Here is a 10,000-nt window from a genome sequence, read left to right on the forward strand (position 1 = left end):
AGATGGTTCGATTGGTCTTTCGCCCCTATACTCAATTCTGACAATCGATTTGCACGTCAGAACTGTTTCGGTCTTCCATCAGGGTTTCCCCTGACTTCAACCTGATCAAGTATAGTTCACCATCTTTCGGGTCACAGCATATATGCTCAAGGTACGCTCCAGTTAGAGGTATAAATAATAATAAATTATCATTATACATAACTATATGGAACGCCCCGGGATTGAATTAATAATGTAATACATTAAAAATTAATCCCATTATTAATACAGTTAAGTTAATTTCGCCATTAGGTTTAATATAACCCAATGACTTGCACATATGTTAGACTCCTTGGTCCGTGTTTCAAGACGGGTCCCGAAGGTATCCTGAATCTTTCGCATTGTTAATCATATAAATGCATACAATTAATATTAAAATCAATGATAATAATATTATTGTAAAATTCAAAAGAATTTTAGCATTATATATAATAAAATCTATCAACACTTTATCAAATCATCAGTAATTATTCTATGTTAATAAGCTAAAAGCAAATTAATTTGAATAAACTTAAAAACCAATGATCTTTTGATAAATATTTTATTATGTTAATAGATTACAATGTCCTTATATGAAAAAAATGCACACTATTACTATAATATTTAAAATTAAATACTACAGTTATAATGATGAATTTTTCATAATGGATATTCAGGTTCATCGGGCTTAACCTCTAAGCAGTTTCACGTACTATTTAACTCTCTATTCAGAGTTCTTTTCAACTTTCCCTCACGGTACTTGTTTACTATCGGTCTCATGGTTATATTTAGTTTTAGATGGAGTTTACCACCCACTTAGTGCTGCACTATCAAGCAACACGACTCTTTGGAAATATCTTTCTAGTAATCATTAACGTTATACGGGCCTGGCACCCTCTATGGGTAAATGGCCTCATTTAAGAAGGACTTAAATCGTTAATTTCTCATACTAGATATTAAGATATTCCATACACTGCATCTCACATTTGCCATATAGACAAAGTGACTTAGTGCTGAACTATTTTCTTTTCGCTCGCCGCTACTAAGAAAATCCTTGTTAGTTTCTTTTCCTCCCCTCATTAATATGCTTAAATTCAGGGGGTAGTCCCATATGAGTTGAGGTTGTATAAAATATATTTTAGATTGATTTGTTTATTTTTATTTAATTTTTTTGCTATTTGCTATTTTAAAGAAATATATTTTTATATCTTGATTACTCAATATTATTCAATCTTTTCATCCCTTTTTAACATTCATAATATAATAATTAATAAAATTAACAACATTATTCCTCCACATATTATATATTTTTTTTTATTATAAATTTTTCTCAATACAATAGAGTGAATTAATTCTAGAATAAAAATTTATTTTATGCTAGACATTCCTCTTATGTATTATTTAATATAATTTAAATAATGTTGAAAATTTTTTCTTTTATGGGAATACTAAGATTCTCATTTATCATAAATTTTCGTTCAAATATGAGGTATTCAAGAATATATTTTCTATATTTCTTTTTATGCTATTAATATTATGGATTGAAAAATACAATCCAATAATATGCCATATGCTTAAATTCTATTAATTGACTAAAAGAATAAGCAACTAATTTAGCATAGTCTTACAACCCTCAACCATATGTAGTCCAAGCAGCACTTTAAAATTAATTAAAGTACATAACAGCATGGACCGCAATATGCGTTCAAAATGTCGATGTTCATGTGTCCTGCAGTTCACACGATGACGCACAGTTTGCTGCGTTCTTCATCGACCCATGAGCCGAGTGATCCACCGCTTAGAGTGATAATTTTTTTGTATTTTTTTAATTCAAAGTCAAAGAATTTTAATTTATTGAAAGTATTAATAATTAATCAATAATAAATTTTTAATACATAAGTTTAAAACATCTTTCAATAAATTGTAATTTTAAACCCAAACATTTGCAGCTGCGCATGTCTTAGGTCAACAAAAACAGTAATACCTTTTATATATTATTTTCTTCTCTATTTGTGCGTTTTCTTTTTTTAAATTTTTCAACATGTTTTTAATCACAAATAGAAAATACCATAAAAAAAAAGGTATTACACACGTTAATGTGAACAAGTTAACTTATCATTTATAATATTTTATATAAATATCACAATTAAATATTATTTTCTATATAAATAATAAGTACAGCTATATGTTTAAAGGTTTTTTTATTGCGTTCAAATACAATGTATGCGAAGTTCACAATATAATATATATTGTCATAATGCATTACAAGGAGTTAAAAAAAAAAAAAAAACAGAAAAACATTCAAAACATTGTATAATTCAAAACATTTTGAATGAAAAGAACAAAAAGAAAACTTTTTTTTCTTTTTTATTCTTTTTTTTTATTTTGTTTTTATATAATTATTTTTTTTTCTTTTCGGATAGGAACACAATAATGATCCTTCCGCAGGTTCACCTACGGAAACCTTGTTACGACTTTTACTTCCTCTAAATAATCAAGTTCGGTCAACTTTTGCGAAACAACCGTGAAACACAAGGCGTCACAGTGATCACGTCCGGAGACCTCACTAAATAATTCAATCGGTAGTAGCGACGGGCGGTGTGTACAAAGGGCAGGGACGTAATCAATGCGAGTTAATGACTCACACTTACTGGGAATTCCAAGTTCATGTGAACAGTTTCAGTTCACAATCCCAAGCATGAAAGTGGTTCAGCGGTTTACCCGGACCTCTCGGTCTAGGAAATACACGTTGATACTTTCATTGTAGCGCGCGTGCAGCCCAGGACATCTAAGGGCATCACAGACCTGTTATTGCTCAATCTCGTTACTGCTAGACGCAATTTGTCCATTTAAGAAGCTAGTGTCCTTATAATGGGACAAACCAACAGGTACGACTCCACTTATATAAACACATTCAAACACTTGTACATTCAAGATGAACGCATGAATGAAGGCTATATAAGCTTCAACACCATAATCCTGAAAGCATCTATTTAATATATTTGAGTCTCGTTCGTTATCGGAATTAACCAGACAAATCACTCCACGAACTAAGAACGGCCATGCACCACCACCCATAGATTCGAGAAAGAGCTATCAATCTGTCTTACACGCTTATGTTCGGACCTGGTAAGTTTTCCCGTGTTGAGTCAAATTAAGCCGCAGGCTCCACTCCTGGTGGTGCCCTTCCGTCAATTCCTTTAAGTTTCAGCTTTGCAACCATACTTCCCCCGGAGCCCAAAAGCTTTGGTTTCCCGGGAAGCGACTGAGAGAGCCATAGTAGTAGCTACACCCAATTGCTAGCTGGCATCGTTTATGGTTAGAACTAGGGCGGTATCTGATCGCCTTCGAACCTCTAACTTTCGTTCTTGATTAATGAAAACATCTTTGGCAAATGCTTTCGCTTAAGTTAGTCTTACGACGGTCCAAGAATTTCACCTCTCGCGTCGTAATACTAATGCCCCCAAACTGCTTCTATTAATCATTACCTCTTGATCTAAAAACCAATGAAAGTAGAACAGAGGTCTTATTTCATTATTCCATGCACAAAATATTCAGGCATTTGGAGCCTGCTTTAAGCACTCTAATTTGTTCAAAGTAATTGTACCGGCCCACAACAACACTCGATGAAGAGCACTGAAGCAGGTTTAAATAGGAGGAATATATAAAAAATACATTGTATTAATTATATATAAGAACTCCACCGGTAATACGCTTACATACATAAGGTAATGTACATACCACAATTATAGTTGTACTACCCGTATGAAGCACAAATTCAACTACGAACGTTTTAACCGCAACAACTTTAATATACGCTATTGGAGCTGGAATTACCGCGGCTGCTGGCACCAGACTTGCCCTCCAATAGGTCCTTGTTAAAGGATTTAAAGTGTACTCATTCCAATTACAGGGCCTCGGATATGAGTCCTGTATTGTTATTTTTCGTCACTACCTCCCCGAACTGGGAGTGGGTAATTTACGCGCCTGCTGCCTTCCTTAGATGTGGTAGCCGTTTCTCAGGCTCCCTCTCCGGAATCGAACCCTGATTCCCCGTTACCCGTTGCAACCATGGTAGTCCTAGATACTACCATCAAAAGTTGATAGGGCAGACATTTGAAAGATCTGTCGTCGGTACGAGACCATACGATCTGCAAGTTATCTAGAGTTCAACCAATATAACGATCGAATAATCGCTTGGTTTTAGCCTAATAAAAGCACACGTTCCAAAAGGTCCGTGTTTATTTTGCATGTATTAGCTCTAGAATTACCACAGTTATCCAAGTAACTGTTAACGATCTATGGAACCATAACTGATATAATGAGCCTTTTGCGGTTTCACTTTTAATTTGTTTGTACTTAGACATGCATGGCTTAATCTTTGAGACAAGCATATAACTACTGGCAGGATCAACCAGAATAATATATATTTCTTTTTTATATAAATTTTTTATATTATATAAAAGTTTAAAATGATATTTTCTTATTTGAAAATTATACACAAATACACAAAACATAAAAACATTTACAATATACACAACAATTTTTCTATGTTTCTTTCTTTATTATATTTTTTTTCATTATATTTCATTTCTATTGTGTGATTTTGTAATGGATTTTTTTAATTTTTGTTTTGGTATCGTGAAAAGAATTTTCGTTCTCTATACATATTATTATTTAATTATTATGTAAGAACGATATTTCTTCTTATATTGGCAAAATTTTCAAATAATATCATTCTATACATTTTACTTTATTTCAATGCATATAGTAATATATATACCTTTTTTTAAGAGTATATACATTTTTTTCTTGATTTGAAATTAATAATTTCAAATTCTATTATATTTATTTCAATAATAAATATATGATAAAAAGTATTTTCGGGTGCAACACATTAATATTTTATTTTATTTAAAAACCATCCTTTTACACATATATTTTATGAGTAAATATTAGAATAGCTCACAAATAAAACTAAAATATTGTTTAATATTTATTTCTACAATATGTTAGTATAGAATAATAGATTTTTTATGTTTTTGTATAAAACAAAATCTATTTCTATTTAAACTAACTGTAGGAAACCAGGAATAAAAAACGCTCATTATATACAATATGTTAGTACAGAATATAGAGTTTTGTATAAAACAAAATCTATTTCTATTTAAACTAACTGTATAAAAACCAGGAATAAAAAACGCTCATTATATACAATATGTTAGTACAGAATATAGAGTTTTGTATAAAACAAAATCTATTTCTATTTAAACTAACTGTATAAAAACCAGGAATAAAAAACGCTCATTATATACAATATGTTAGTACAGAATATAGAATTTTGTATAAAACAAAATCTATTTCTATTTAAACTAACTGTATAAAAACCAGGAATAAAAAACGCTATTATATACAATATGTTAGTACAGAATATAGAGTTTTGTATAAAACAAAATCTATTTCTATTTAAACTAACTGTATAAAAACCAGGAATAAAAAACGCTCATTATATACAATATGTTAGTACAGAATATAGAGTTTTGTATAAAACAAAATCTATTTCTATTTAAACTAACTGTATAAAAACCAGGAATAAAAAGGCACACAAAATCAACTTTCATTTTCATATTTACTTAAAAATACATATAAAGTAAAAAATATTTCCATATAAATACTAAGTAAATAAAGTCATACAAGTATGAAAATTTTCATACAAGTACTAAATACATAAATCATATAAGTATAGTAATATTCATACTTATAAGTATTTAAAAACAATTTCTTACTAATAAACTAACATAATGAATTCAAATATATAAAAGTATAATACATTTCCTAGCAGTAAAAAATTTTCATATAAGTACTAAATGTATAAAGTCTATGAAGTAATAAATTTTCATATAAGTACTATTTCAGTATATGTCAATTTGAGCAGATTTGTGCAAATTTGTTATAAATGTTCTCTCCCATGTTGACGTTACCAACCCGAAAATATATGGAAAAATTCTTTTAACCTATTTAAAATTTAAAAACTCATATATACGTGGGTAATTTATATCATTTTCAAATATCGTCATGGTCATAATACAACTAATAACATCAAAAGTATTTTTACAATCGATTTTTTTTTTAAATTTTTAACTTGTATGACTTCATATTTAATACTTATATGAAAATTTATTACTTCATAGACTTTATACATTTAATACTTATATGAAAATTTATTACTTCATAGACTTTATACATTTAATACTTATATGAAAATTCATTACTTCATAGACTTTATATTTTTTATACTTATATAAAAATTTATTACTTCATAGACTTTATATTTTACTTCATAGACTTTATACATTTAATACTCATATGAAAATTTATTACTTCATAGACTTTATATATTTACTACTTATATGAAAATTTATTACTTCATAGACTTTATACAATTAATACTTATATGAAAATTTATTACTTCATAGACTTTATACAATTAATACTTATATGAAAATTTATTACTTCATAGACTTTATACAATTAATACTTATATGAAAATTTATTACTTCATAGACTTTATACAATTAATACTTATATGAAAATTTATTACTTCATAGACTTTATACATTTAATACTTATATGAAAATTCATTACTTCATAGACTTTATATTTTTTATACTTATATAAAAATTTATTACTTCATAGACTTTATATTTTACTTCATAGACTTTATACATTTAATACTTATATGAAAATTTATTACTTCATAGATTTTATATATTTACTACTTATATGAAAATTTATTACTTCATAGACTTTATACATTTAGTACTTATATGAAAATTTATTACTTCATAGACTTTATACAATTAATACTTATATGAAAATTTATTACTTCATAGACTTTATACAATTAATACTTATATGAAAATTTATTACTTCATAGACTTTATACATTTAATACTCATATGAAAATTTATTACTTCATAGACTTTATATATTTACTACTTATATGAAAATTTATTACTTCATAGACTTTATACAATTAATACTTATATGAAAATTTATTACTTCATAGACTTTATACAATTAATACTTATATGAAAATTTATTACTTCATAGACTTTATACAATTAATACTTATATGAAAATTTATTACTTCATAGACTTTATACAATTAATACTTATATGAAAATTTATTACTTCATAGACTTTATACATTTAATACTTATATGAAAATTCATTACTTCATAGACTTTATATTTTTTATACTTATATAAAAATTTATTACTTCATAGACTTTATATTTTACTTCATAGACTTTATACATTTAATACTTATATGAAAATTTATTACTTCATAGATTTTATATATTTACTACTTATATGAAAATTTATTACTTCATAGACTTTATACAATTAATACTTATATGAAAATTTATTACTTCATAGACTTTATACAATTAATACTTATATGAAAATTTATTACTTCATAGACTTTATACAATTAATACTTATATGAAAATTTATTACTTCATAGACTTTATACAATTAATACTTATATGAAAATTTATTATTTCATAGACTTTATACAATTAATACTTATATGAAAATTTATTACTTCATAGACTTTATACAATTAATACTTATATGAAAATTTATTACTTCATAGACTTTATACAATTAATACTTATATGAAAATTTATTACTTCATAGACTTTATACAATTAATACTTATATGAAAATTTATTACTTCATAGACTTTATACAATTAATACTTATATGAAAATTTATTACTTCATAGACTTTATACAATTAATACTTATATGAAAATTTATTACTTCATAGACTTTATACAATTAATACTTATATGAAAATTTATTACTTCATAGACTTTATACAATTAATACTTATATGAAAATTTATTACTTCATAGACTTTATACAATTAATACTTATATGAAAATTTATTACTTCATAGACTTTATACAATTAATACTTATATGAAAATTTATTACTTCATAGACTTTATACAATTAATACTTATATGAAAATTTATTACTTCATAGACTTTATACATTTAATACTTATATGAAAATTCATTACTTCATAGACTTTATATTTTTTATACTTATATAAAAATTTATTACTTCATAGACTTTATATTTTACTTCATAGACTTTATACATTTAATACTTATATGAAAATTTATTACTTCATAGACTTTATATATTTACTACTTATATGAAAATTTATTACTTCATAGACTTTATACATTTAGTACTTATATGAAAATTTATTACTTCATAGACTTTATATTTTACTTCATAGACTTTATACATTTAATACTTATATGAAAATTTATTACTTCATAGACTTTATACAATTAATACTTATATGAAAATTTATTACTTCATAGACTTTATACAATTAATACTTATATGAAAATTTATTACTTCATAGACTTTATATATTTACTACTTATATGAAAATTTATTACTTCATAGACTTTATACATTTAGTACTTATATGAAAATTTATTACTTCATAGACTTTATACAATTAATACTTATATGAAAATTTATTACTTCATAGACTTTATATATTTACTACTTATATGAAAATTTATTACTTCATAGACTTTATACATTTAGTACTTATATGAAAATTTATTACTTCATAGACTTTATACAATTAATACTTATATGAAAATTTATTACTTCATAGACTTTATACAATTAATACTTATATGAAAATTTATTACTTCATAGACTTTATACAATTAATACTTATATGAAAATTTATTACTTCATAGACTTTATATATTTACTACTTATATGAAAATTTATTACTTCATAGACTTTATACATTTAGTACTTATATGAAAATTTATTACTTCATAGACTTTATACAATTAATACTTATATGAAAATTTATTACTTCATAGACTTTATACAATTAATACTTATATGAAAATTTATTACTTCATAGACTTTATACAATTAATACTTATATGAAAATTTATTACTTCATAGACTTTATACATTTAATACTTATATGAAAATTTATTACTTCATAGACTTTATACAATTAATACTTATATGAAAATTCATTACTTCATAGACTTTATATTTTTTATACTTATATAAAAATTTATTACTTCATAGACTTTATATTTTACTTCATAGACTTTATACATTTAATACTTATATGAAAATTTATTACTTCATAGACTTTATATATTTACTACTTATATGAAAATTTATTACTTCATAGATTTTATACATTTAGTACTTATATGAAAATTTATTACTTCATAGACTTTATACAATTAATACTTATATGAAAATTTATTACTTCATAGACTTTATACAATTAATACTTATATGAAAATTTATTACTTCATAGACTTTATACAATTAATACTTATATGAAAATTTATTACTTCATAGACTTTATACAATTAATACTTATATGAAAATTTATTACTTCATAGACTTTATATATTTACTACTTATATGAAAATTTATTACTTCATAGACTTTATACATTTAGTACTTATATGAAAATTTATTACTTCATAGACTTTATGCAATTAATACTTATATGAAAATTTATTACTTCATAGACTTTATATATTTACTACTTATATGAAAATTTATTACTTCATAGACTTTATACATTTAATACTTATATGAAAATTCACTACTTCTTCATTTAATATTGCAAGCAAAGTATTTTGGTTAACATTTTTATTTTCATGTTATTAAAACACTTGATATACTATTATACCATATTGTATAATATGATTTTAATTCAATTACTTTATTACTTTGGTATATTAAATGATAGTCGTTTGATAACAATCCCAACATTTACCTTATTTTCAATAAATATTGAAAACAAAGTTTTATGCGTTCAAATTTTTATTTTCATGTTATGATTCTCTCAAACACTCATTAATATACCATATTGTATAATATGCTTTTATTT

General features: G+C 24.7%; 3 non-coding genes across 3 annotated transcripts in view; all 3 read right to left on the bottom strand.

The window, feature by feature from the left end:
• The window catches only part of LOC138858682 (large subunit ribosomal RNA), a 3,977-nt gene extending 2,834 nt beyond the window's left edge, over positions 1 to 1,143 (bottom strand). The window contains exon 1 of the ribosomal RNA XR_011397722.1: positions 1 to 1,143. This exon is cut by the window's left edge and continues 2,834 nt beyond it. This is a non-coding gene — a ribosomal RNA (large subunit ribosomal RNA).
• Positions 1,144 to 1,645: 502 nt separating this feature from the next.
• LOC138858637 (5.8S ribosomal RNA) lies at positions 1,646 to 1,824 on the bottom strand. Its single transcript, XR_011397685.1, has one exon. It is a non-coding gene; the product is annotated as a 5.8S ribosomal RNA (ribosomal RNA).
• Positions 1,825 to 2,449: 625 nt separating this feature from the next.
• Positions 2,450 to 4,439, bottom strand: LOC138858661 (small subunit ribosomal RNA). The gene has a single exon (XR_011397702.1). It is a non-coding gene; the product is annotated as a small subunit ribosomal RNA (ribosomal RNA).
• Between the last annotated feature and the right edge of the window lie 5,561 nt (positions 4,440 to 10,000).

Source organism: Bactrocera oleae, unplaced genomic scaffold (assembly GCF_042242935.1).
Source record: "Bactrocera oleae isolate idBacOlea1 unplaced genomic scaffold, idBacOlea1 ctg00000011.1, whole genome shotgun sequence".
Lineage (NCBI taxonomy): Eukaryota > Metazoa > Arthropoda > Insecta > Diptera > Tephritidae > Bactrocera > Bactrocera oleae.